The following is a 27,276-nucleotide window of genomic DNA, read 5'->3' on the forward strand; positions in this document are numbered from 1 at the left end:
AAATCACCAAAATCGATCAAGAAAAACACAGGGAACACTCAAAATAATATTAGGAATAAAAGAGAGACTATAACTACAGATTCAACAGAGATTAAAAACTAAGAGTGTACTATGCAGAACTGTATGTCATTAAGTTTGAAAATTTCAGTGAAATGAAGAATTTCAGAAAAACACAGTCCTATAACCGTTGAAGAAATTGATGTATCAGTTAGAAGTCTACTCGTCTCTCCATCAAAGAAAACAAAACCAATAAGCACTAGGTTCAGATGGTTTTAGAGAAAAAAAGATGCAAGTTTCAGAGATGGAGAATGGAAAAGCACTAGTATAATCTTATTATCAAAACCAGACAAGGACAGTAGGGAAAAGGGAAAATTATAGGCCAATTTCAGATATAAATACAAATAAAAATCCTAAAAATATATTAGCAAATGAACCCAATAGTGCACTGAATATATCATGGCTAACTTGGATTTTTACCAATAATGCAAGGATGATTTAACTTAAGAAAGCTGCTGACAGCAAGTTCCCCATTATCAGATTAAAAGAGAAAAACCCTCAATCTTATCAATGGATGCAGAAAAAGCACTGAGTAAAATTCAACACTTATTTGTGATTTTAAAAAACAGAAACTCTTAGCAAACTAGGATCGCAAGGAAACTTTCTTAACCTAAAGAGTTTTAACCAAATCCCAAGAGTAAGCCTCGTGTTCAATGGTGAAATGTTAGCAGCCTTCCCTTTAAAATTAAGAACAAGTCGAGCAGGTGTGCTCTCCCTACTTTGCTTAACGCTGTACTGTGGGTCCTATGCAGAGAGGCAAAATAAGAGAGATAAATAAATAAATAAATGTTGGAAAGGAGAACTAAAACTCATAATTATTTATGGATGTCTGGATTATATGGACCTAAGAGAAGTTACAGATAAATTATCAGAGTTGATAAATGCCTTGGCAAACTGCTATTAGTTCAATATGAAAAATTCTGTTCCTATGCGCCAGCAACAGTTAGACAAAGTAATTTTATTCAAAAAACAGAACACTTATTTTTCTTGACCTTCATTTCCTTTTCTTTTTTAAAGATTTTATTTATTTATTTGAGAGAGAGAGTGAGTGTGCATGAGCAGGGGAAGGGGCAGAGGGAGAGGGAGAAGCAGGTTCCCCCTGAGCAGGGAGCCTGATGAGAGGGCTTGATCCCAGGACCCTGAGATCATGACCTGAGTCGAAGGCAGACATTTAACTGACTGAGCCACCCAGGCGCCCCCTGACCTTCACTTCCTGCTCTTCGATGCACACCCCATTCAGATAAGCATAGGATGATAAAAAAAAAAAATTAAGAAAAACAAGTAACTAATGATATTACAAAATTATGAGAGGCAGAGAGCACAATTTCATGGAAGACTTACAGGATTCCTCTCTATTCTATGGTTCCCACAGAAAAATTCCACTTGAAAAAAATGGGGCATCGTAGATGGGGTTACCTTGAACTGTGGTGAATCACATGTATTACTGGAAAAGAAACACAAACAGGAAGTTCCAGGCCTCTGCAAATCAAACTCTGCCTCAAAGGAAAAATAAGGTTGACACCTTCTCTTCCACACAGCTTACAATAAAGTGAGCAGGAACCAGCTCTTCAAATGTCATCCCACATTGGGAAGGAGACAGAGGTCTTGAAGAGAGAGGCGCTGGGCAAGAGGTAGGTAGAAAGAGAGGGTTAAGAAAGTTCTTCATCTACGTGAAGATAATATTGAGGGTTACTTAAAAAACTTTTTTAAATTGAAATTTCACTATACCAAGCACAGGGTGATATTTACATTCTAAGAACTATCTGCTTCAACTGAGACCTCTACACTTATTCTATATTTGGGTATATCCATCAGCAGGGGGCTTGGTCTGCTTGCATTTTCAACACTCTTAGGGTGGCATACTACCGGCACATATAATTCGTTTCTATTCAGGGGCTGATTGTCATTTCGATTAAGTGACAACAAAAATGAGATAAAACTTCATGAAGAACTTTTTAGATTCACTTGGATCTGACTGGGCAAGTCACTCAATGAAAACAAGATTATCTGAAAATACTATAGTATGATGTTGTTTTTAAAAATGGTTAAAACCTAATGCATTGGAAACAACCAAAATAAGCAAAAATAGAGGCTGGTTTCCTACCTGATTAAATAAACTATGGCACATTCCTATAGTGGGATAAGAGACAGCACTGGAGTCCTACTGTAAAATAACCTTACTGACACACAAAAATATTCACAGTATATTGCCAAATTATACAAATAAGATATAAAACATTAAGTGCAACTCAAAATCACTTTAAAAAATTTCCAAGTTTGGACATTGAACAAAAATACTAACAACATGTGTGATTATTTCTGAGTGATGGAATAACAGTGACTTGTGTTTTGTCCTTTGTGCTTTTCTGTGTTTTCTAAGTACTCTACACTAAAGATGTGTATTAATGTGGATATTATTTTTAAAAACTCACCATAATGCATTTTGTGACAACATGGATGGACATTGTGCTAAGTGAAATATGCCAGACACAGAGAGACAAATACCATATGATTTCACTTATATGTGGAATCTAAAAGCAAAACAAAACAAAAAAATGAATGAATATACAAAGAAAAAGAAACAGACCCATAAATACAGAGAACAAACTGGTGGGTGCCAGAGGGGAGGGGCAGGGGAGGGATGGACAAAATAGGTGAAGGGGGGTGGGAGGTACAGGCTTCCAGTTAGGGAATTAATAAGCCACAGGGATGGAAGGCACAGCACAGGGAATATAGTCAATAGAATTGTAATAGCCTTGTGTGGGGACAGATACTTGTGTATAGAGAAGCTGAATCACTCTGCTGTATACCTGAAACTGTGTAACATTGTGTGTCAACTACACTTTGATAATTAATAAACAAATAAATGAAATTCACCATAATAAAGTACCTAGAGTTCTGTAGCACAAACTTCTGGAGCTCTCCCAAAACACTCAAACTTAGTACAGCTTCGTGGCAGCCAAAACAACCAACAAAAACAGTGTCTCCTGACAGTCACACTAGAGAATCTTTTCTTACTCTAGTTCTACCACCTGAGCGGGAGTAGTTGGGCTAGAGTATCTCAGGGCCCCCAGGAGACACTGAAAAGGCTCAGTGCCTATCCCAAGGAAGAGTTTGCTTCCCTTAGCTTGCTCTTGCACTGTCAGCCAGGCAGAGCCCCTAGCCCAGCATCTGGGGCTACAGGACATTAATGAGAATTCGGGGTATGGACAAAAATTCCACTTAACCATACTTCATAATGTTGCTTTCCTGCTTAGCACCCTCCCTCAGCTCTCCAGCTTGGCTTCCAAGCCTTCCACATTAGGGCCCCCACACCTCTTCTACCAATCTCCCACTGCCCCAGCATGATCTCCACCCAGGATGGTATATATCTCCACACTACTGTCCCTGCAATTTCCACATCTCATTCATGTGCCAGGCCCCATGCTGATCTTACCCTCCAGAAGCCTTCCTTTTAGCTCCTCTGGCTCATATTGATCTCCCAGTCTCTCAGTTCCTTGGCTTATCCCGCACACTTGATCATGTGGGGGTGGGACAGTCACATTGGTTCACTGTTTCCTGTGCATGGCAGGGTCTCTGAAGGGTTGGGGCCAAGTCCTGTATTGCTTTGATTCTCTCCATTGCCTTCTCCCAGCTACTAGTACGGGGCTGCAACACGGTAGGCTCTCCCTTCCAGTCTGTCTGTTCGCCTGCTTCCTTCACTTTCTGCTTGTCCCATCCTACAGAGCACAGCATGACATCTTCCCTGCTCATTCTTCTAAGCTTCTATCTATATGGCTTCCTCTAATGTCTTTGGCTCTCATTTAGCTGCACTAATGGATGGCAAGTCACTAATGCAGACAAATCATGAGAGTGCCTGGTCCTCTTGTCTTTCACTCCCAGGCACCCCCAGGGTGCTGCACCCATTGAGAACTCTATCTCTTTCAGTTCCTCCCTAACTCTTCTCCTTCACCACTTGTTCAACACCTAGTTACTGAGTGCCTTCTGTGTGTTGGGCACTGTTGCCTAAACCCACAGTTGGAGGTCTGCTTCTCCCCAACTAGATGGGAAGCTCCTTTATGGTGGATGTTATCTGTTACAATTATTTAAATGTCCAGACAATCTAGCAGTGTGCTGATAAAGTGTTTGGAATGAATATATATATATATATTTTTTAAGATTTTATTTATTTATTTGACAGAGAGAGAGAGAGCGAGCACAGGCAGAGGGAGAAGCAGACTCCCCGCTGAGCTGCGAGCCCAACGCGGGGCTCGATCCCGGAACCCCGGGATCATGACTGAAGCAGAAGGCAGACACTTAACCGACTGAGCCACCCAGGAGCCCAAGTGTTTGGAAAATATTAAACTGAAACTAGAAAGAGAAAAGGAATGAAGCAGAAGGCTATAGTTTCATTCTATAACTCTCCCCTTTGTGGTTTGACTATATAGATGGTGTAAAGATAAGGAAAAACTCCCACTCTAGCAGAGTGAGTAGAGCCTTTGTTTCTTTCTGAGTTTAAAGTGGACAAAATGGGACAGTGATGTACGTGAAAACACTCTTTAGATGGTAGAATATGTTACAAATACGAAGCACCATCATCGTCATGATATGCATTATCTATATACCTCGATGTGGAAAGTTTGATCCCAAACAATAAGCAACTAAGTCACCCCATTTTGCAAGTTCCTGCAACCAGCAGCAGAATATAGCCTGAAAAGAAAGCTGATAGCCTGACAAAACCCAAATGAAAGATAAAAATGAGCAAGAACAGCCACATACCCAAAGAGAACAAATCTCCACTGCTGGGAGCAAGAAATCCTCTAATTGCCTCCACACCCCTGCTTACTTCCATCTGCTCGCATTTAAGCCCAATTACGGGGCTCCTTGCAGCTGCAGAGAAGAAAGGAAAGGCCTTCAGAGTGTTTGGATGGCTAGAGCAGGCAGAAGCCAACAACAAGGACGGAAGATCCACAAGCAAGGCTAAAGAGCAAAGTAAAGTGGACAACAGATTCGATATTTGTTATGCAAAACTGAGCAAACAACCTCTTCTGGTTTGAGACCACATGAAATGATAATGGAAATCACTGTTGGGAGGAGGGCAGCAGTAACATGTGTGAGCACGACTGCAGCAGTGGTGCAACTGAAGCAGCCTATGAGCCTCCCTGGAGCAGGGAGTCGGAAGGGGCTGGGGCTGCAATAGGTTTCCTATGCGGATGGGACCGGAAGCGCAGGCACCACACTCCTTCGTGTGCTGTAACTCAGCCTTCACAAAACTCCCAAGTGGTGATCTTGGTTTTTAGAAATGCCAACCTTTTGATTTTGGTGTCATTTTGATCATTTCTCCCCTGCTGTGCGTACCTAAAGCTCACCAGTCCCAGTTCTCACTGTTTCTGGGCTGCCCCATGCTCAGGAATTTCCCCTGTGCCCCCACAGTCTGAAGGATCCTCCGAAGGAGCAATTAGGTAGTATAATTTTTTTTTTTTAAAGTCACAGCATCTTGGAGAACAGGCAGTCCATTTTTAGATGACGAGACTGAGGTGTACAGATGCAAAGAGACAAGATGTGGTCATACCACCAGCTAGTGGCAGGGATTATGAGCCCTCATCTCATACCTTACAACGAATCACACAGGAAAGAAAAGGGAAACCAATGCTTAGTGACATTAGCTATGCTTAGTGACACTAAGTTAGGTGGCTTCACATACTTTTATCTGAGCTCCAACCTTAAAATAATCCTATGAGCTGGGCTTAGGCACTTTTCCTCAAGTCTCACAGCCAGGAATGGTGGAAGTTGGGGGTCCACATTTGGTCTGATTACAAAGCCTGTTCTTCCTTCTAGCCAGGACTACCTAAACATTTCAGGAGGAAGGAAGCTGATGGAGTAGTTAACTCAAGAGACAGGTACCTTTTGAGGGCTTTAAATTCTGTTCAGGGCATGGTGAAAGGAGAACAGTATAATGGTATGAATATCAGTAAGTCACATGGGCCCCAAGACTCAATCAGAATTTTGGAAATCAGTGGGAAAGGTGGTTACTAGAAACTTCTTGGTTTCCTCGTGTGACCATAGTTTTGCAATCTGTGAGGACCCTGGAGGATTCTGGAGAGATGGCTTTCCTATTTCTAAGCAGCTTCCTCCTGCAGAGCAGGGTAAAGCTGGAAGGGCAGGTTGGGTAATGCCAATGGCAACCACACTTGGGCCACTAGGACACACAGAGCTCTCTGCAGGAGTGGAAGGGGGCCTGTTGGCTATACCTTCAGCAACGAAATGCCCTCAGGAATCCCCTGAACAGAATATCTTTGCCACCAACCATCACTCCCAACAGAGCAGTGACTGCTCAGCAGTTCCTGGCCAGGCCAGGTCACCATCAATGCAGGGCATGTTACACAATGGAATGCTGTGGGCCACTCTGTTTTTGACTCTGTTTTATAAAAGAAACTGATTATGTCCTTCCATGAGAAGGAACGGCTTCAACATGCAGGTTGTATGGACACAAAATGTTCCTTTGGGTAAATGATGGAATCTCACCCAAGTGGCGAGAACTGGAAAAGGGGACTGTCCATCATTATATCTGCTCTAGCCTTCCATGAGCCGCACCAGGGAGGAGGCTTACGAGCTGTCCGCTCACAGGCACCACCCCCGGGAGGCTCTGTTTCTGCATGGGTTTTCAGAGTTCTCTCGGACCTTGCCAGTCAATGTCAATTAGGTACACCTCCAAGTGATTTCTCTCCCTGGCCTGACATTTCTAAAATTAAAATTCAACCAAGTCTCAAATCTGTCTTTTTGGAGCAGACATGAATAGGATGGGTAACTGAAAATAGCTTGTGTGTTTTGTCCACTGCTTGAGACAAAGTTTGCTTCTGTTGGAATTCCCCTTCACCAACATTTTATTGTGAAAAACTTCAGATACATAGTCTTAATAGTTTTACATTGAATAACTATCTAGTTCTGACATTAACATTAATTTGCTTTAACATATAGCTATCCATCTCCCCATATTGTAAAACTTTTATATCTGCACATTTAATAATTTTACATTGAACATGCACCTAGCTTCTAACATTAACATTATACCATATTTACTTTATCATATAGTGATCCATCTACCCAGACTGTAAAATTTATCTTCTCATTTTTTATGGTCTTTATTTTCCTAAGGTGCAGCCTGGGGGAAAAGCATGGCTTTCAGACACCTCTGGCAGCGAAACCCTGCTTGAGCACTTACGAGCTGGGAGATTGCGCACGTGTTTAATTTCTTAGCACTTCAGTTTCCATAGTTATAAAATGTGGGGAACAATGCCTAGGGGTGTTGTGAGGATTAAATGCCATATGGTGGGGGAAACACCTGTAAGGACATGGAACCATGTTTTAGTTCATAGACAATTCATGAGCATGACACGCTCCCTCTCTGTTTTCTATGAAACAAAACTGCAGTCAAAAAATAGTAACAATAATCCAGGTACACATGAAACAAGAATGGCAGAATGTGAGTAACTGTGGGAGGTGGGTGAAGGATTCATAGGGGGTTGGTCCATTATGCTACACTGTTTACTTCTTATAAATTTGAAAATTTCCATAATAGGACAAAATATTTAAAAAAATGAATCATCACTGGATTTTGTCAAGGAAGAAGAAGGAATCCTATATTTGAAAAATTCAGTAAGAAACCTCTGAGGAAGTAATAAGATAAATGATGACACGGTGGTTAACAGTACAGGTTTAGGGAGGCCCTGGGTTATCTCACTCTCATGGGTGGTAGGGGAAGTGGAAGCAAAGGGCTTAGGGACTTTGTAGATGCTCCCCAGGTGACTTGGTTCACTACTGGGTGAGAACCTTTGTCCTGGCAGAAAAGTGTGAAACCACACTTTCCAGCATATTAATTGTGAGAATAAATACTTTGCATAATGCAAAACTTGTGCCTCCAGCTAATTTGCAGGCTGATGACTGTGTGAGGAGCCTCTGATTTAACAGAATAAAAACTATTTGTAACCCAATAGCCTCCCTTGGTAAGTCAGGGGTGGGTTAACAAAGGACCCAATTAGACTGCATTCTCCCACACTGTTTATTACTGGTCTAAACTAATAAAGCTAAGGAGTTCCTTAGCCGAATCGGGGACCTGGAGAAATCTGGAGGGAAAAAAAAAAACACCCGTGGACAATGTTTAGCAGAAAAGGAAAGACTTCATTTCTTTCTTTTAAAATAAAAATGTCACCCTCCTGTTCTCGTACCCTGATTCATTCCCTTCCCTGCTGTGGATCATTCTCTCTTTCCTGTTTGCTGGCAGTCAGGTGTACTGAGGGGCTGCGAGGGAACTGCTCTGCTCGGGGAGGCAGTATGTGTCTCTGGGAGCCCTCGGAGTGGCAGCAGCAGCAGGACCCTTGAGGGGTGAGGGCAGGGCTCTCACAGGTGAGCGACAAAGATATCTGTGGCTCTGTGGGCTTTTGTGGCAAAGAAGAAAGCAGGTAACAGCGCACGGGGGCATGTGCACACACACGCACTCTCACATGCACACACGTGAGCACTAACATACACGTGCACTCCCTCAGGGGAACTGGCAGTGTTTCTGTACCCCTGTGTTACTGACCGAACAGTGTCTCCCCAAAATTCATACACTGAAGCTCTAACCCCCACTACCACTATATTCGGAGACAGGTCTTTTTTTTTTTTTTAAGATTTTATTTATTTATTTGAGAGAGAGAGAATGAGAGATAGAGAGCACGAGAGGGAAGAGGGTCAGAGGGAGAAGCAGACTCCCCGCTGAGCAGGGAGCCCGACGTGGGACTCGATCCAACTGGGACCCGAGCCGAAGGCAGTCGCTTAACCAACTGAGCCACCCAGGCGCCCGTGGAGACAGGTCTTTTAAGGAGGTAATTAAGGTTCAATGACGCCATAGGTGAGGGCTCTAGTCCAATACGTCTGCTCCTCTTACCAGAGGAAGTGATACCAGGGATGTGTCTGTACAGAGAGAGAAGGTGGCCACTGGCCGCGGGCCTCCTTGCAGAGAGGACAGGCTTGACCAGGAGAGGCCTCTTTGAGCACCTGTGCTGAGAAAGACACAGTGTTGGACAGAGAGGTGAATTTTCCAGCCTGAGGAACTGGGAATAAGGGGCATTTCAGATGAGCCTTGCGGCCGACTCTAAGAGATGGGAGGAAGGCATCCTGGAGGAGGAGAGTAAGTGCCCGAGGCCTGCTGAGGGCACAGACGTGGTTTGCTTTTGCCCTGGGATGACTATGAAGCATAAGGTTGGATGTGGTAGAAAGGTAGGTCAGACAGAGGGATGGTGAAGGGCCTTGAACGTCAGGTTATGACATTTCTTTTTTTTTTTTTTTTAAAGATTTTATTTATTTATTTGGCAGAGAGAGACACAGCCAGAGAGGGAACCCAAGCAGGGGGAGTGGGAGAGGGCGAAGCAGGCTTCCCGTGGAGTAGGGAGCCTGATGTGGGGCTCGATCCTAGGAGCCTGAGATCATGACCTGAGCCGAAGGCAGACGCTTAACGACTGAGCCACCCAGGCGCCCCAGGTTATGACATTTCTTTCTCAGAGGCTAATGGGAACCCTGAAAAGTTTTTAAACAAGAGGATGACAAGAATTGATATATATGTTAACAAGGGCAAAGTAAAGAGGTCTGACATGGAATACCCATTTAATAGTGCCAGGTATCACGTGAGCATCACATCTTATCTCCTGTGATTCTCGACTCCCACTTTGGGAAGTAGGAAGGTGAGGTTCACAGAGGCGAAGTGACTTGCTCAAGACCCCACAGCTGGTTTGCAGTGGGGAGCTCAGATTTCAATCCTATGTCCAGCACCAAAGCAAATGCCCTGTCCATCCTGCCATTTAAAACCCTAACCCAGTTCCGGTGGCTTCATCTACTTTCCCTGCAATCAGAATGGCTATTTAATGGAACAGAGACTGGAATGCACATTTTGTTTAGGCTTGGGAAGTAGGCAGAACAACAGCAAAAACTTCCAATGCACAGGGCACCTCCAGAAATCTTATTCAGCCTTGAAACAGAAGCCTTATGCGAGCTGGTTCTTTGCCTTCCATGTCACAACAAAAAGTTACAAATGTTCCTGTTATGTTCGGTGGTATCAAAGTAACTAATAATGGTAATTTGTATATAAACTGCAAAAATATGCAGGGAGAGCAGTTACCCTGGATGAGCTGACAGCCTGCATGGACTGTATTTTTTTCAATGCAGTGTCAACAGCTACTCTCAAATACTCTTTGCCCCCCAACTCCTGAAAGAGCTTCCAATACCCAGGAAAACACAGTGCTGTGTCCCGGATCTGCTGGAAGGACAGACTTGGTAAGGGATGTCATGATCATTTCTTTTTGGCTCAGTTGCTTATCCAAAACCCCAGATACATTTAAAAGTGAAAAAGAATAAAACACTGGGTTAGAAAGAAGAATTAATGCTCTTAAATATAAAAATCAAATCATACCATGACACGTACCATCAGGAACCACTTAAATATTCTTAAATGCACTGTCCTTCAAGAACAAACATTTTTAGTATTTAGGAAGCAATACTTACAGAGGTAACTTGGGTGCTATTTTGAAAATTACACACTACTATTATTATCCTAAGATGCAATTGTGTATAACAGTTTGTCAGGGGAAAGGCAGACTACTGAAAGCATCAATTCAATCCAGCACACCTACTGTGGGGCATACTTACTGTGTCAGGCATTGTGACTAGACAGATCAGGATAAACAAACTGAAGAGTATGAAAGGTTGTGGAAATCACTTTAAAAACAACTGATGCCATAACGACCTTTTTTTTTTTTAACTTTAGAACCAAATTTTGAGAGCCATTCCTTTGAAAAACAGGCATAGTATTTTCTACTTCCTTGCCTAATCATGCCCTAGGACTCATGTTCTGTGGCTTTTCTGTAAAATGTTCCTAACACTGCCTAACCCATTCCACCTTCAAGAAGGCAGTGGGGTAGAGCTGGGAGTGTGTGTATGTATATGTGTGTGTGCACATATGTGTGTGTGTATGTGTGTGTGTGTATGTGTGTGTGCACTATGTGTATGTGTTTGTTGGGGGTCTTCTTTTCCTTTTTTGCTCTACAGATATGCTCATATTACACTTTCCATTGGTGGATATTGGTCTCACCCATAAAACAAAACCCTTGTCATGTACTGTGTCTCAATGTACCTCTGTTTTCCCAAGGCAGGAACAATGCCTAGCACTGCTCCTTAAATGTTAATGAATGAACGAATGCTTGTTTTGACTGTGAGCTTTATCTCAGAGTCTAGTTTGATAGTCAAAATATTCTCCATTGTGGGTGTCAAAAATTTCAAAAATGTCAATGCATGCATATAAATATACTTCAGGATATTAAGTTTGTTAAGGTATAATTTACACATAGTAAAGCTGTCCCTGAATTTTGACAAATGGACACAACTGAGTAAGAGTGGGTGGTTCTTAATATACTTGCTTGGGTCCTGTCCCTAAGGCTTCTGACAGTGAGAACACCTCCTCAGGTGACCCAGACAAGAATCCCTGAGGTAGATGATGCTCTGCCACTCTATTCTAGACTTCCTTTCCTTCCCTCAGCCCCTCATCCATCACTCTCAGTCAACTATTAATACTGAAGACGAAACCAAAACATTTCTACTCAGCACCACACGGGAAGCAAAATCTAGGTAACTCAGCCACTTGCCTGGAGTCAACTATGATTTCTGGTTGTATGGCAGAAATACAGCTAATAAATGATATTTTGAAATGAACACGAGATATCCACTCAAAGAAATAAAAATGCCTTTGAATCAGAGTGAATGAAAGAGCTGCGATTTAAATGGGGACTGAGAATTGATGTAGGGAAGGGGGAGTGAGAGAAGAAAACTGCCCTTACAAAACACGTTGTTTTGATTCCCAATGCAACCTTACACCTAAAGATTCAGGGGCTCTGTGAATAAGAGAGACTGACACAAGGTCAAAACCTAAGGAGGGGCGCCTGGGTGGCTCAGTCGTTAAGCGTCTGCCTTCGGCTCGGGTCGTGATCCCAGGGTCCTGGGATCGAGCCCCGCATCGGGCTCCCTGCTCTCTGGGAAGCCTGCTTCTCCCTCTCCCGCTCCCCCTGCTTGTGTTCCCTCTCTCGCTGTGTCTCTCTCTGTCAAATAAATAAAATCTTTAAAAAACAAAACAACAACAACAACAACAAAAACCTAAGGAATACAGTGCTGAAGGAAAATAGGGGAAATTCATTTCTCTGGTTTGGTGGTGTCATCCTTCAATGACTGGAAGGGGCCAGAGGATAAGGGGAAAAAGGCATTATCTTCTCTATCCTTTATTTAACTGAGATTGTTGGAAGATGTGGAATCTGGCCTCTAATTAAGAATAGGGGACAATCTTTACCCTATTCAAATTTCTATTTTTACAAATCAGTGTTTCCATTTGGGTGAAGCCCATCATAACAAACTCCAGGGGCCGGTCACCCTTCTTCTGTCATTTCCCCCCACCACCAGGATTGTATTATAATCGAATACTTCAAGTGATAGGGTCAACGGCCAGGAGACTTGACATTTAGTGGAAATGGAATCTGACCTTTACTAATGTTTCATTGTGAATAATGTCCTTGGTTTCATTGTGAATAATGCTCAAAATGGGACTGATGTATTAACTAGTATTTGACTAAAGAAAAAAAGAAGAAACCATCATGAATCAAAACAGAGATATACTTGGTGTAAAAACAGCTAAAAAATGTATAATGTCTACTTGCTCTGCTGAGGTCCTGGGAGACTACGAGTCTGCATGAATTTTAAGAATCCATTGATTAGAATGGGTCTTTCAGAAAGGGTGAATTTAAAAAAAAATCACCCTGGTTTTGCAAAATGCCACTGAGTTACCCCTTCAGAGAAAGGAAATCATGGAAACTGCTGTGGAGACATTTGGAAGTATGCTTCACACTATCATTTACAAGGCAGGGTATGTGGGTCTCACCAGCTGCCAGGACTGGTGGAAAACTGCTGAGCTAGTCATTATGGCCAAACCAAGCATCTCCCTGTAATTAGACTTAGCTGGGGAAAAAGTGGCACACAGAGGATAGAAATATGTGGCCTCAGACTCGGGGGGAGGACAAGAAAGCTGATTAAGTTTCTCTCAAGAGATTCAATTAAAGAATCTCGCTGGGTGTGGCCCTGGACTGCTTAGCTGCCCAAAGAAGTAGCTGTGAGCCACACCAAGCGCTTGAAATGTGGCTTGTCTAAATTGAGATATGCTGTTAAGTGTTAAATACACACTGAGATTTCTAAGACTTAGTACATAAATATTTCAATAATTTTTAATACAGATTGATTATATACTAGTTTAGATACATCTTAGGTTAAAGTATATTATTAAAATTAATTTTGCCTATTTCTTTTTACTTCCATTTATAAATGAACTACCAACATTGAAAAATTGAGACGGTTAAAATACAGATTGAGATTTCTGATAGTACTGGGCCCACAGCTGAGACCCAGGAGCATGTGCACTTTTTAGGTGTGCATGGCTTGTGTTTCTCCAGCTGCACAGCCCTCTCCTGGCTGACTCTGTCTTGTTTCACAGACCTACCCAGTTGGGTAGGCATTTGTCTACAGAAAGAACTGTAGGTGTGAGACACTGACAGGGTTGGGGATCAGAGGGGACACAGCAAAGTGGAAAATCCCTGACGCTAAGCCTGACAGATCCTGCTTGATCTCAGCTCCACCAGAGGAGCCAGGTGACCCTGAGCAAGTCCCTTTGCTCACTAGTCTGAGCTGTTGTGTGGGGGGGAAAAGTGAAAGAAGTTCTATAGTTAAGGAGCCTATGTGGTACCCTGGCAGGTAGTAAATAGCTTTGTTAAAGTTACTCTTTCTTATCCCAAACACAAGAAATCTATTACCACAGCAAAATCTAGCCAACTACCAGGGAAGTGGCTAATTCATCATTGTAAAAATATGAAGGCCTAGATCATTCACTATAAAGAACTGAGGAAGGGCGCCTGGGTGGCTCAGTTGGTTAAGCGACTGCCTTTGGCTCAGGTCATGATCCTGGAGTCCCTGGATCGAGTCCCGTATTGGGCTCCCTGCTCGGCGGGGAGTCTGCTTCTCTCTCTGACCCTCCCCCCTCTCATGTGCTCTCTCTCTCATATAAATAAATAAAATCTTAAAAAAAAAAAGAACTGAGGAAGAGAAAGCAAAGGGTAAAACAATATCAGACACTATCCCAATGTAATAAGTGATCCAGGTGAGGATTATCCATTGATACTCAAAGCACTAGACAAAAGGTAGGTGGGTGACAGGATATTCACAAAGGATCCATGCAGCAGCCTACAAATGCCTACTGACTCAGGGTGTATCTGGACATAGGTGAGATCCGGTTACCACCTGCTCAAGAGATCAAACTGAGCTCTGCGGATGGTGGTACAAGTTGACATCATCTGCCTCCTGCTGTGATGTAATATCAAGCATGCATTACCACCTATGAAGTATCCTTGCCAAAAAAATGTTTAACCCGCATCTAATACCAAGTCTCTAAATCTAATAATTTTCAGGAAGAGAGAAGATGCAAGTTGACCAACACTATGAAGAAACAGGCAAGGCCAGAGTGCAGGACATTCTGTACAACATGCAGCCTGGACAACGGGGGAAATCTGACTATGGACTGGATGTTAGACATATGGACTGGATGTTAGACAATATCACAGAATTACTGTAAATTTCTTAGGTATAATTGCATTGTGGTTATGTAGAAGAATCCATATTCTTAGGAGATACACAATGAAATATTTAGAGGTAAAGTGTCAAGATGTTTGCAACTTTTAAATATGGCACAGCAAGAATTTATATAATCTATGCCATATATGTTACATGTAATACATATAAACATATATGTATAAATAATTGGAAGAAGGAATAACGAAAGGAAATATGGCAAATTCAAAACAATTGGTGAATCTAGGTAAATGGCAGATAGGCGTTGGTTTTACCATTCTCCCAAACTAGTGGCTTTGTTCAGAATAAAAAGTTGGGAAATAAACTGGAAGAGAGAAAAAAGAAAAAAATAATAGGAAAGAAAAAAATCATATAATATCACTACCTCCTCTTTTCATAATCCCCTTGACATTTACATTCAGGTCAGCTTCACTGTGTGCCTTTTCATTCAATATGGTTACATTTTTACCACTTTAATAAATTCCATGTGTGCTCATTCAAACTGATGGAGCCACTGTTTTGGCTGCTTTGTTGGCTGATGTCAAAATCACACTTTAAACAAAGCTCCAACAGTAGGCTCTAGAAGTGCATCAGGTGGGGATATGAAGCCTAAGATGTCATATCAAAAACTCCTGAAATTGACACCTAATTCCCTATCTGGATGGTTTTTAAGCCAGTAAGACTGGATCCAAGGCTCTAGGTGGAACATCCTTTTGGGCTTTGATCTTTTTCAAAGATGGCACTCTTTCCACCGTGCTAGGTACTGATGGAAGAATAACAGGTACAGGGTGCTGGCCAACCTGGGATACTGAGGTTTCAGAAAGGCTGCTTCCACGTAGAGCATGCTGTGCCTGTGTTCTGGTGCAGAGTAGCAACGACACAACCCAAAGAACAATCACTCAGAATTCAATTTTTAATGCAGTGAGAGCTCCCAGTGAAGCAGGAATTCATTCTGTGATGCCTTTAACATGGAGAGGGCCATAAAGGGTCTGGGTTCAGATAGCATAGATACAAGCCCGGTTCGACTGCACAAATTAGCTGTACAACCTCCGAGCAGTGTTACTGGGTGTGCTGCAACAAACCTTCTGCCGGGGACAACTCTTCACTGAGCAGGACTGTGGGCCTGTAGGCCACATACCAACCCCACCTGACTCCCCGTGCCAACTGCATGCCAACACCTCTTCCAGTCTTTGTGAGGAGGACAACACTCCCCCACCCCGGGACCCCCAAATGCCTCCTAAGACATAGGCTGAATTCTTGGAGGCGCAGATTTTATCTGGGGATAATACCTGTTCCGCCACCTCCGAAGTGATTTGGGAGGAGCAAATACGCTGCAGCTCCTTACAAACTTACAGTAGCTATACGAATGACATCACGATACCCATTTGCACAGGCAGTTGTACCAGTTAGAGGCAGGGCTATAGAGTTGGTCCAAATACCTGTATCCCAGGTAGGATTTATTACCCAGGATCAGCTGTCCAGCATGTACTAGAATATGCAACAGTTACTTATTCTGAAAACGTTTCCCCTCCGTAAGTGGGAAACCCTGGTTTTACGGCACCCACACTGCAGTGTAAATTTTCCAGTGAGGGTTGATAGCAGATCCACAGGCTCCTGGAGCAGACAAGAAGGATGCCAGTCTCAAAGTGGCTTCAAAGAATCTGGCTTAGGATGGCACCCACACTAACCTGGAATGAGAAGGACGCTTCTCTTAGTGAGCAAGGAATAACCTCAAGGATCAAGAGAACAAGGTAACAGGATACAGTGTTCTACTCTCCCACGCGGAGCAGAGCAAGGAGCATCATGCGTAGTTCTGACCTTCAAAATGGCTGCCCCGTTCTTTGCATTTTTCAGCCATGCTTATGGAAGAGAATCTCAGAGGTTGGGCAGGGCTGCATATTAGTAGTACAAGAGTACAAGAGTAATACTAATAATTAGTGTTAGTGCACAAGAGCCACCTGGAGAGTGGCATGAAGAATACACCTGCCACAGGGGTTTGGATTCTGTCCATCTGGACTGGGCCCAGGGACCTGCACTCTTAAATCCATTTCTCTGGGTGATTCAGATGCAGGCTGCAGACTGCCTCTGGGAGAACAGGGACACCTCTCCAGAGACTTCTACAGTTAGGAGGCTTTGTCTTCACCTCTCCCTTATGGAGCATTCTTGCTCTCATTTCATTGCTTTCATGACTTAGAATTTAGGTAAAAATGCTTCTCTGCCCTCAGGTGTGACTGGTTTTTGGGTTAAAAAATTGTTCTTACTTGACCTCTTTTCCTCCTCCCCACCTACCTCCCACACACATTGTGTAAGCAAAAAGCTGATTTTATTTTGTTGATCTAATTTCTCCTTTATCATTCGCTTTCAAATGAGGACTAGGAAATGCTGACTGGGCAGAAAGTTCCAACCCTTCCTTTGAAGAAGGCCAAAGGCCTCAGGTATTAATAGGGAGGTGAAGGAGGCCACCAAAGGCAGAGCTGGGGAAAGGCATGAGTCTTGAAGAGCAAATGTGCAAACGGATACTCGCTCTAGGTTGTCAGCTGTGGTAAAAGGGCACTGAGGTGGCCCGTAAGAATCACCCAGTTGGGGAGGCAGTGCTGGCAAATTAGGTAGCTATACACATGTAGCTTCTCCATCATTCCTTACATTAAAATATTCAGCATCAGCATGGTTCTTACAGTCTCACCCGATGCTGCTTACTATTCAGCATTGGTACATTCCTCCAAATTCTGTTCATCTTAAAAACAGCAGACTGATAATGTAAAGTTCCTAAATCTCTGGACTTGGCCATCTGAAATGAGATCTTTTATCCTTTTCTTTTCCAAGTTTCTGGAACGCATTTTCATAGCATACTTGCAAAGGGAAAGATTATCAGAAAAAGAAAAATGGATGGGTAGTAAAGTTGAAGGAATATTATACCAAAGGTTTTGGTAGGAAAATATTTATGTCCACAAGCACAAGCCACACCCTTTCTGGGAAGATATTACTAGTCCTGAAGCTGGGTTAGTGGATCCCAAAATATACCTCACAAAAAGCACAGTTACCCTCCCAAAATAAGCTCTATAATTAAAGTCTTTTCAAGTGGATTGTCCTATATCACAACTTGACATATGTTGCTTTAATCTCCCTGCTTCAGCAAATGTAGCCGTCTCGGGCTACAAAAGCCCTCAACAACTTACATTTAAACCAGACTGTGGTGTCACTAGGAAATTGATGCAAATAAACAGCCCTGTGTACCAAAATACCCAATCTCAATCATCTGTAATGAGATCTCTCTCCTCCCTAAGCACATTTTCATCACACCAGAATTGCTGCCCTGATTCAAAAGGAAGGACTAGCCCAGATTGAAATACCGTCTCATCTCAGAGACCATCTAAAGGCAGGCACTTCTGAAGAAGCTGGGGCCGAAATTAAAATAGGAGACGACCTCCTTTGTGTGAATGCGGGGATCATGTTGTGTGAGTCTCACTTCAGATGCCCATCTATCTGTCTGAATTCATTTAAGTCAGTTCTTGCTTGGAGTTAGGGGTAGTGTAAGAGAGTCCCTTATGAGACCTTTTGGCCCTATGATTCTCTGACCAAACTTCTTTATGTTCTCTAGTTATATATTTACATATAATTAAATATCAAAATATTTAAAATTTTAAACCTTCAAAATAATAAGTACTTTGGACATTTAAATTTTTTTTTTATTACTTCCATATCAGGTTTCTCGGTCTCAGCATTATTGACACGTGGGCCTGATCACTGTGTGGGGGGTGCTGTCCTGGGCACTCTAGGATGGTTAGCAGCACCATGGCCTCCACCCACTAGATGTCAGTACACACATCCTCCCACCCCCAGTTGTGACAACCAAAAATGTCTTCAGACATTGCCAAATGTCCTGTGGGAGAACAAAATTAACTCGGGTTGAGAACCACAGTGCTCTCTCTATATTTATGTTATGTATATATCTCCCCATGGCATGCCCAGGGGGAAAATAAATCTAGATTTTTCAAGGCACTCACAAGTTTTCATTTTAAGAATTTCAAACTTCCTGTGATTCATAATGAAGAATCAGGATCTGTGATACAGTGCTACCTTGAAAGATTTATAAACAGCACTACTGCTGTCTTTTTTTTTTTTTTAAAGATTTTATTTATTTATTCATGAGAGACAGAGGAGGAGAGAGAGAGAGAGGGAAAGAGAGAGAGAGAGAGAGAGAAGCAGAGGGAGAAGCAGGCTCCCAAGGAGCAGGGAGTCCGATGCGGGACTCGATCCCAGGACCCTGGGATCATGACCTGAGCCGAAGGCAGACGCTTAACCATCTGAGCCACCCAGGCGCCCAGCACGACTGCTGTCTTAAACAAAGGGTGGCAAGGCCTGGCCTCATTTCAGTCAAGACACTTAAGAGAGGATGGATTTACTGTACCCTATCTCTTAGATGGCTATCCTCCCCACTCTGAGGAATTCCATTCTTAGAAGACTACTGTTAAGAAATCCTTCAGTCTATTACCAGGCAGTCAGTACTGATCACAAAGGAAGAGGATTAGGGTTTGTATCTAGTGACACTGTCTATAGAAGCAGTGGCCCTCTGTACTGCTCGTGGGCCGGATCACCTCAGGGGCAGTGTTTCTAATGCTGGAGAGGCAGGGTGGGGAGGAGAGGGAAATAACATCAGAAGACAAACAGTACAAGGATGGAACATGGTTAAGTTCAGCCCAGAGAAGAGAAGATGAATGATGAAGGAGAGGGTCTTCAAATACACGAAGGGCTGGTGTGCGTGAGAGTGGGTAGACTTGTCTCTGCGTACTTAGAAAGTGACTACGAGCATAGTTGGCTCAATGAGTACTTACCATAGGCCTGCTAAGTGCTAGGCGCTGTCCAGGCGCTGGGACCAGAGGAAGGAAGAAGACCAAGTTCCCGTCTCATGGAGCACATATGGTTCAATGTAAGGACTAGATTGCTTTCCTTCCCTCTTTCGTTTTAACAATTTGAGCTAAATGTCCAGGTATTTGTCTGCTTGTTTTTTTTGTTTTTTTTGTTTTTTTCTATTTTAAAACTGAGGTTTAGGGGCACCTGGGTGGCTCAGTCAGTTAAACATCTGCCTTTGGCTCAGGTCATGATCCTGGGGACCTGGGATTGAGCCCCGAGTCAGTCTCCCTGCTCACTGGGGAGCCTGCTTCTCCCTCTCCCGCTCCCCCTGCTTGTGCTTTCTGTCAAATAAATAAAATCTTTAAAAAAAAAATAAAACTGAGGTTTAATTAACATAGAGCAAAATTCACCCTTTTATTATAGAATTCTGTGCATTTTCATGAAATATACAGTTGTATAAATACTGCTACAAATCCAAGATCCAGAACAATTTCCTCACCCGTTATACTTTTCCTGTGCCCCTTAATTGTTTTCTTTAATTGGAGCATGCTGCTCTGTGCAGTAGCAAGCTCCTCACCTCTGAGAGAATTTGGACTCTCCTCTGTCAGGGGTTCTGTAGAAGAGACTTGTTTTGGCTAGTGGGAGAATGGGCCAGACAACCCCCGAGGCCATGTCCATCTCTTCGATTCCATGAAACTGGAGCGGTCCACCTAGGGACACCAATCTTAAAAACCAGCCCATCTGCAGGGAGTGACATGGCTGATTCCTTCCAACCACAGATAAAAACCCTACCCCAAAAGCCAAATTCTTTTAGTCGAAGCTCAAAAATTTCACCTGATAACTGGATCTCTGCGAAGGGTACATAATAAGCACAGATGAAAAAAAAAATCAAAAGAAAGGTTTGGAAATGAAAGCCTAAATATGGTAACTACTCCTGACTCTTCTTTTCCTTCTCATTCTTTTCATTCAAAGTAACATTAACTTCAAAACCGAAATAAAACTCTAACAAATGTAACCGTACTTGTCTGCAAAGGTGGCAGGAAGGGAAGTTAAATTAGCCAAGCTTGTCTAAGAATGGGTAGACAGGAGCGGAGAAGATGATAAATGTCTTGGGGCTGCCACAGTGTGTTATGGAGTGGACTCTGGAGGACGGACTGCGGTGACCAGCTGTGATATCCCTTGTGACAGCAAATGTGGTGTGACCAACCCAACCCTGGTGGCCCTCCTGCTGGGAGATATGTACACCTTTTGGTGGTTTGACTTCAGTAAATGTCCAGTTTCCAAATGAGGCTGTCCCGTTACCAAGAATAACTGGCTCTATCAAGCACTTACTATGCCCCAGCACTACCTAGCTCATTTTATTCTCACCACAACCATATGAGGTGTGTAACATTACAAGCCTTGTTTTACAGATGAGGAAACTGAGGCTCAGAGAGTGGATGTAACAACCAATTAATGTAGAACTTAAATTTTAGCCCAGGTTGCCTGACCCTGAAGACCGTTCTTTTTACTACTGCTGGCAAGGTATTCTGGGTGGTTGCTGAACTTAATGTTCTTGGTCTCTTGGGCCACTGTCATGCTGGGATTCCTGATTCCCTTCAGTTTCCCGTTCCCCAAACAGCTTACTGTCCATTTCTCATTTCAACAGCTAGGCCGTAAGGATTTCTCTGCGGCGGAGACTCTCCATTGCTGTTGTTATTCTATTGGTCTGCACGTTATTACTCTTATAGTCCATGGGTTACCTAGACCATAAGCTAAACTGTCAAGGGTATTCTTTACCCTATGTCCAGAAGCTTCCCTAAATCTAGACTTCTTATTAAATCTTAGAAAACCCCACATTTCTTAATAACATCAGCAATAACAAGAAAAAATGTCATACTGTCAGAAGTACCGATTAAATGTCACATCTAATTATAAAATCCTATTTTGTCTAAGTTTAGTGCAGATTCAAAAGATGCACGAAACAAGGCAATGGCTTCCCTTTTGGGCACCATTTTACAACAAAAGGTATTAGAAATAAATGCAGCAGCACTTACCAAAATTTCCCCCAACTATCACAAACTTTATATATACCACATGTCTTCTTCTACAGCTGCTGGACCGGTCCTGAAAAACAAACCACAACAAAAGGAAAAATGCACCGCTGAACAGAAGTCATCTACCCTTCTGCACCGCTGAACAGAAGTCATCTACCTTCTGGAAACCACGCAGTCTTCCTTGTTTGGGGCACTCGTCCACGTGCCAAACTCTTACTGCCAGACTCTTCTCTGTTTTTCACAGGAAGACGAGACCATTTATAAATTAACAAATAAATAAAAGTCTGGAGAATGAAATAAACCAGAAACTTTGCTCAGACTTTATTTGAATTTTTAGCCCTTTAAAATAATTGAAGACAAAACAATGCAAAAATATCTAAAATTGAACTCATAAAAATTTCCCCCAAACCAATTCTTTTTCCTGTTTCTTTCAATAACACACTCTCTTCTCCCTTGCTGGCTGTGAGACCCTCACCTTTCGTTTCCAGACTTCATTTTCTTACCTGTAAAAGGGGGATTATTGCCCTGACCTCCCAGGGTGGTTATGGAGATTAAATGAGATAAATTTAATGACATATAAATGTCACTGCAAGGCTTAAAACAGCATCTGGCATGCAGTAAACACTCAGTGCATATGCAAGGAGCTATGATCAGTCTCCTAATCACCCAGGCTTGAAAACAAACATGGCCTTCCTCCCCTCCTTGGTAAACCGAGGTCCCAGCCTGCCCTTCTAGTCCTGCGGGTGTGCTGGAACTCACCACCTTCTCATTACACCAGCTGGCATTGCTCCTTGCAGAAACCGGTTTCCTGGCCCCCGGTTTCTTCCCTTCCAATCCTGCTCTCACAGCTCTGCAAGGCATCCTTCCTAAACGCAACTTGAAGCCTTGTGGAAACACCTTCCACTGCTTCCCGTGACCTACAAATTTATCTGTGAAATTACATTAGCCTGGGACTTCAGCTCCCCTCTGCTGTATCTCCACATCTCTCTACCGGAAGCTGCAGCGTCCAGTCACCTGTCCTGCCTGGCCTGTGGGCATGCCAGTTCCTTCCCTGAGGGTCTCTGCCTCATAACTGCCGGCAGGCGGCCTAGCCATTTTCTGACGCAGGGGCTCTTTGTCTTATGTCTGGTAGCAGTCTAGAGACGTGTTTCCCAGAATAACGTTTTTAAATGCTTGAAATTAATGCATGAAATGAATAGGATTCAAAAGAAGTATATTGATTATACAGTTATCAAAATATAACAAAATTGTGATGTGTTTCTTTCTGTATTTAAATAAGTTCCAGCAAAAGTCTAAAAATTACTGTAATTTGAAGTACTACTGGGCACAAATGATATTTTAGGGTATCTATAACCATAATGTAATTTGAAAATACCCACAATTTCTATTGGTGGCAAAGAACTAATGCTACTTTGTAATAGAAGGAAATATTAGATTTCGGTTAAGGGTTAGTGAAAATAATTTTTTTCCCCCATCCAAGTTCACAGAGCCCTGAATTCCATTCATGGACCCAGGTCATGAGCCCCTGCTTTTAGGCCTGGCCTAACTTTCTTCTTCTTGAGGCCTTTCTTTCTTTTCTTAAAAGATTTTATTTATTTATTTATTTGCGATAGAGAGAGAGCACGAGCAGGGTGGAGGGGCAGTGGGAGAGGGAGAAGCAGGCTTCTCACTGAGCAGGGAGCCTGATGTGGGGCTCGATCCCAGGACCCTGGGACCATGACCTGAGCTGAAGGCAGACGCTTAACCGACTGAGCCACCCAGGCGCCTTTCCTTGAGCCCTTTCTACCTTGATTTTCCCAATGGCTATGATCTTACCCCTCTTTGTTTTTCTCTTTCAAAAAATTATGTTTTATTTGATATAGATACTTGAAATACACTTACTGTATCCTAATTTTTAGGCTGTAAGGGGAGGCGCTATTTTTTTTTTTTTTAATTCCTCCCATGGCTAATAGTGTTTTGCCTCACAGCACACAGAGGCGGGAAGGCATGCGGCTGGCACTGTTTGAATCAATCAGTGAGTCAAAGGGCTTTCTTGCCTGCCCCACACAGATCAGCTAACATGACTATTATTTCACCTCTCTTTGGCAGGCTATGAGGTCCTAAATATGTAGACAGGACCCCTAAACACTCCATATTTAGAGTATAAATTATTTAAGTTAGGCAACAAAATGTTCTCTTCTTTTACTTCTCTCTAGAGCGTGGATGCTCAGTCAGTGCTGCTGACAGATCTCCCGGGAACAGACCAGCAGTCCAGGCAGCGCGTCACACAGGGGGCTCACAGTCCCTGCCTTCATGGAGCACCGAGTCTAGCAGCTTTCCCCACCTGGTGGAGAGTAGCTGGGCATCTCTCAACCTTTCAGGGCTTTTGCAAAGACAAGACATATCTGGTGATTTCCTAAGAATGGGCACCTTGGTGACCTATGTAGGCAAGGCCATTGAAGAGTTGCTCTGGTTTTCCATTGGTCTCATGGATGTGAGCCCATGGTTCCAGTAGATGGAGTGGTGAAATGTCATCTTCCCTCCTAAGTGACACCATCCTTGCAGATGAAGTCAGAGATGACAACCCCGCCAAAGAGACTGTCTCAGGAAAGTCTACTTAACACCTGACTGTGTATTTCACTCTGAGCCCCACTGGGTCTATGATGGATCTGCCCCAGGACGGACACCAGTCCTTTGGTCTTACCAACTTTTTCCCAAAACAGCCACAGCTCAGGACTCCTGTGTATCTTTTATTAAGAAAAATTTAAAAATAATAGATTAGGGGTGCCTAGTTAGTTCACTTGGAAGAGCATGCGATTCCTGATCTCAGGGTCATGGGTCTGAGCCCTGCACTGGGTGTAGAGGTCACTTAAATAAGTAAACTTAAAAAAAAAAATCACAAAATAGTTCTTCCTTTTCAAATGATGAGAGCATGATGATTTTCTCCACTGAAATCACTCATAAAGGTATTGTGACCTTTTGTTTTGGCATAAATCTGCCACCGGCAGCATTTTTCATGCTCAACCTCCTATCAAGTGACCCTGAGGACAGTAGGGGTGTACTCTCCCTGAGAACTAAGACAGATGACATATTCACTCAGATCAAAGGCTGGGCTTGGCACACTCTTTTTAAACTTAAGGACATTTACATCCATCTCTTTGAATTTGAGACACATTAGATATATGTTATTAAATAGAAAGAACTGAATGATAATGAGGAAAGCAACATGACTGTTTACTCTTTTGTTTCAAGAATTATGACATATATATCCCCATAAATAAATAGTAAGATATTCATAGGCATTCCCACACAACACATTGCCCTGCATGAACTTTTTGCTTCTACTACAAATCAAAGACCCTGTGTGGCTCCTGGTTTCAAGGATAACATTCTCATTACCATTGGAACAAGTATCTCTAATACAGTTCTCATCTGCACGGGTCATTCCTTCACCCTTCTTCCTAACAGATCCCCTATATCTCTTTAGCCACAGTGCCTCAGGGGCAGGTGACAGCACTCCAGCTGGAGGGTGGGGACCTAAAGGGCCCAGGGCTTTGTGGTGTGCTACCCAGCAACGTCAGCATCACCTGGGAGCTTCTGAGAAATGTCAGCTCTGAGGCCCCAGCCCAAACCTACCGAACCAGAATCTATTTTATAAGATCCCCAGGTGATCTGTATGTCACAGGGTTTCAAATGCACTGATCTAAGGGGAACACATTCCTCTTGACAGTGACAGGTTCAAGATTAGGCATGTGACCCAATTCAGGCCAACAAGATGTCAAGAATGTTTTGCTCGGAGCTTCTCATTCTGAGATAAATTACCCCCTTCTGAATGTTGTGTGGGATATGATGCCTAGGACTTCTGTAGCTACCTTGCTCCAGTCTAATGATAAAGCTGGCCCAAAGAGGTGGGCAAAGACAAAAGTCCCACGGAAGCAGAGTTGGGGTGACTGCATCAGATCAACCCTGAAGTCTGTGGAACCAATGGAGCTCTAGTAAATTTCTTACTGTTCAGGCCTCCTTGAGTTGGGTTTTCAATTACCTGCAGCTGGAAAGCATCTTTCCAGCAAATCAGTGCCCAGTAAAGCATTATAAAAAGGACAGAACATAGAGACATTGGGCTTAGCCATATGCTCAAGAGTCCAGACAAGTCAGTGCATTGAGAGGCAACAGTTTAGAGACTTGTTTTGTTTGGGGAACTGACCCAGGAGTATTTCTGGTTCTGACAACCTTTGTTTGCTTTGTGCATTTCCAAAAGCTTTCCAAATCAGCCAGTTTAAATGACCAACCAGAGGAAGTGCTGAACAGTTTCCAAATTATTTTAACCAGAGCGGTCAACAGTTGCTTTCCCCAGAAGCCACATGGATGTCATTTCCTGTAAAGACAATGGGAGACTAATTGCTCAGCCTCAGACTCCAGTAGGGAAGACAACCTGTGACATGTCATTACTGGCAGGGTAAATAAGGAAAAGCTTGAGGATCTCAGAATCTGCTTCTGGATCTACTCCAATAACTTGGGAGAAAAGTTAAAAAACACCAGCTGGTCTAGGAAAAGATTTGAGGGGCTAACAACTTAGGTAGTCACCTATAGCATATTTACGTACACTGGTATTTATTAACGACCTTTCTGAGGAAACCAAATAGACCTGCTCTTGTATAAAACCATATAGGACTCTGGTGTGATTTTTGCTTCATATACAGGAGTGATGTAGTCAAGGAGAGCTGGGAATCTAAATGGACATTATCTCTTCTGTGTGTTACAGCTTCTTAGCCACAACAGGATATTTTGAGGGACGAGTTTGCTGTGTCAGCTTGATGAAGAATGTGCTTTCTATCATGGAGTATAATTAGTTGGTTCTCCACAGAATGTTTCTTAGGTTCTATCACCTCAGGTCTTTTTTTCCTCTCCAATCCTTTTCGCTTTCTCTTCCCTGGTACCTTATATGCTTCCAAAGCTCCAACCATCACCCCTTGTCATGAATTTCAAACCACACCCCTAAATCTATCACCCATGCTCTCCCAGTTCCTCTGCTGCCTCCTAGACATAAAGTACTTTGAAGTGGGGACTTTGTTTTGGTCACTGCTATATTATTAATGCTTAGCACAGTAGTTGGCACTGAGTATTACATGTTTGTTGAATGCATAATTGAAAGCCCTCACCCGAAGTCTTAGGATGGTTCACAGAAGTTCTTGCCATCACCTCCTAACTGGCCTCTCTGACTTCGGTCTCTCCTTTTCCCACTCTATCCACACACATGAAAGCTCTAAATTACAGCTCTGATCATGTCAGTGCTAGAATGCCCCAGCTGGGAAAGACTTATCAGCCCAGCCCTGCATTTCCCAGGTGAGGCACTGGTCCCACTGAGACCAGGAGACTTGCCTATGGTTTTATGAACAGTGGGTGGCAGAGACAGGATTCTTACCCAGTGGCTCTTGCTACCATGCCATTGACTAGCTCGAAATCTTCAATGGTCTTTCAGTAGGACCTAGTACAGGGCTACGTATGTAGGAGTCACTTAAAAAAATATTTGTTAATTGACTGGATAAATGAGTGGGTCTCTTACATATACCAATGGGTTTTGGTTTTTCTTAAAGTGGAATACTCTATTTAAAGAAAGACAATTCCCCAGTACCCAAAATGGAGAAAAGAGGAGCTGGTCGGCCCCTGCAGTGCTTCTGAGCCACCTCCT

General features: G+C 43.0%; 1 protein-coding gene and 1 long non-coding RNA gene across 7 annotated transcripts in view; one reads left to right on the forward strand and one right to left on the reverse strand.

Moving 5' to 3' along the window:
- The window catches only part of FYN (FYN proto-oncogene, Src family tyrosine kinase), a 210,016-nt gene that overhangs the window by 93,305 nt on the left and 89,435 nt on the right, over positions 1-27,276 (reverse strand). For 5 of the 6 annotated variants that reach the window (XM_025864364.2, XM_025864346.2, XM_025864307.2 and 2 more), the window contains one exon: positions 21,609-21,678. The exons of the other annotated variant lie outside the window; for it this stretch is intronic. The gene's annotated coding sequence lies outside the window, so the exon portion shown is untranslated. The remainder of the gene's footprint in view (positions 1-21,608; positions 21,679-27,276) is intronic. 6 annotated transcript variants of the gene reach the window in all.
- On the forward strand, positions 1,476-8,027 carry LOC141372975 (uncharacterized). Its single transcript, XR_012378531.1, has 2 exons — positions 1,476-1,688; positions 4,244-8,027. It is a non-coding gene; the product is annotated as an uncharacterized lncRNA (long non-coding RNA).

The sequence above is a fragment of the Callorhinus ursinus genome, unplaced genomic scaffold, assembly GCF_003265705.2.
Source record: "Callorhinus ursinus isolate GAN/ISIS: 27379988/994484 unplaced genomic scaffold, GSC_fseal_2.0 scaffold6, whole genome shotgun sequence".
NCBI lineage: Eukaryota > Metazoa > Chordata > Mammalia > Carnivora > Otariidae > Callorhinus > Callorhinus ursinus.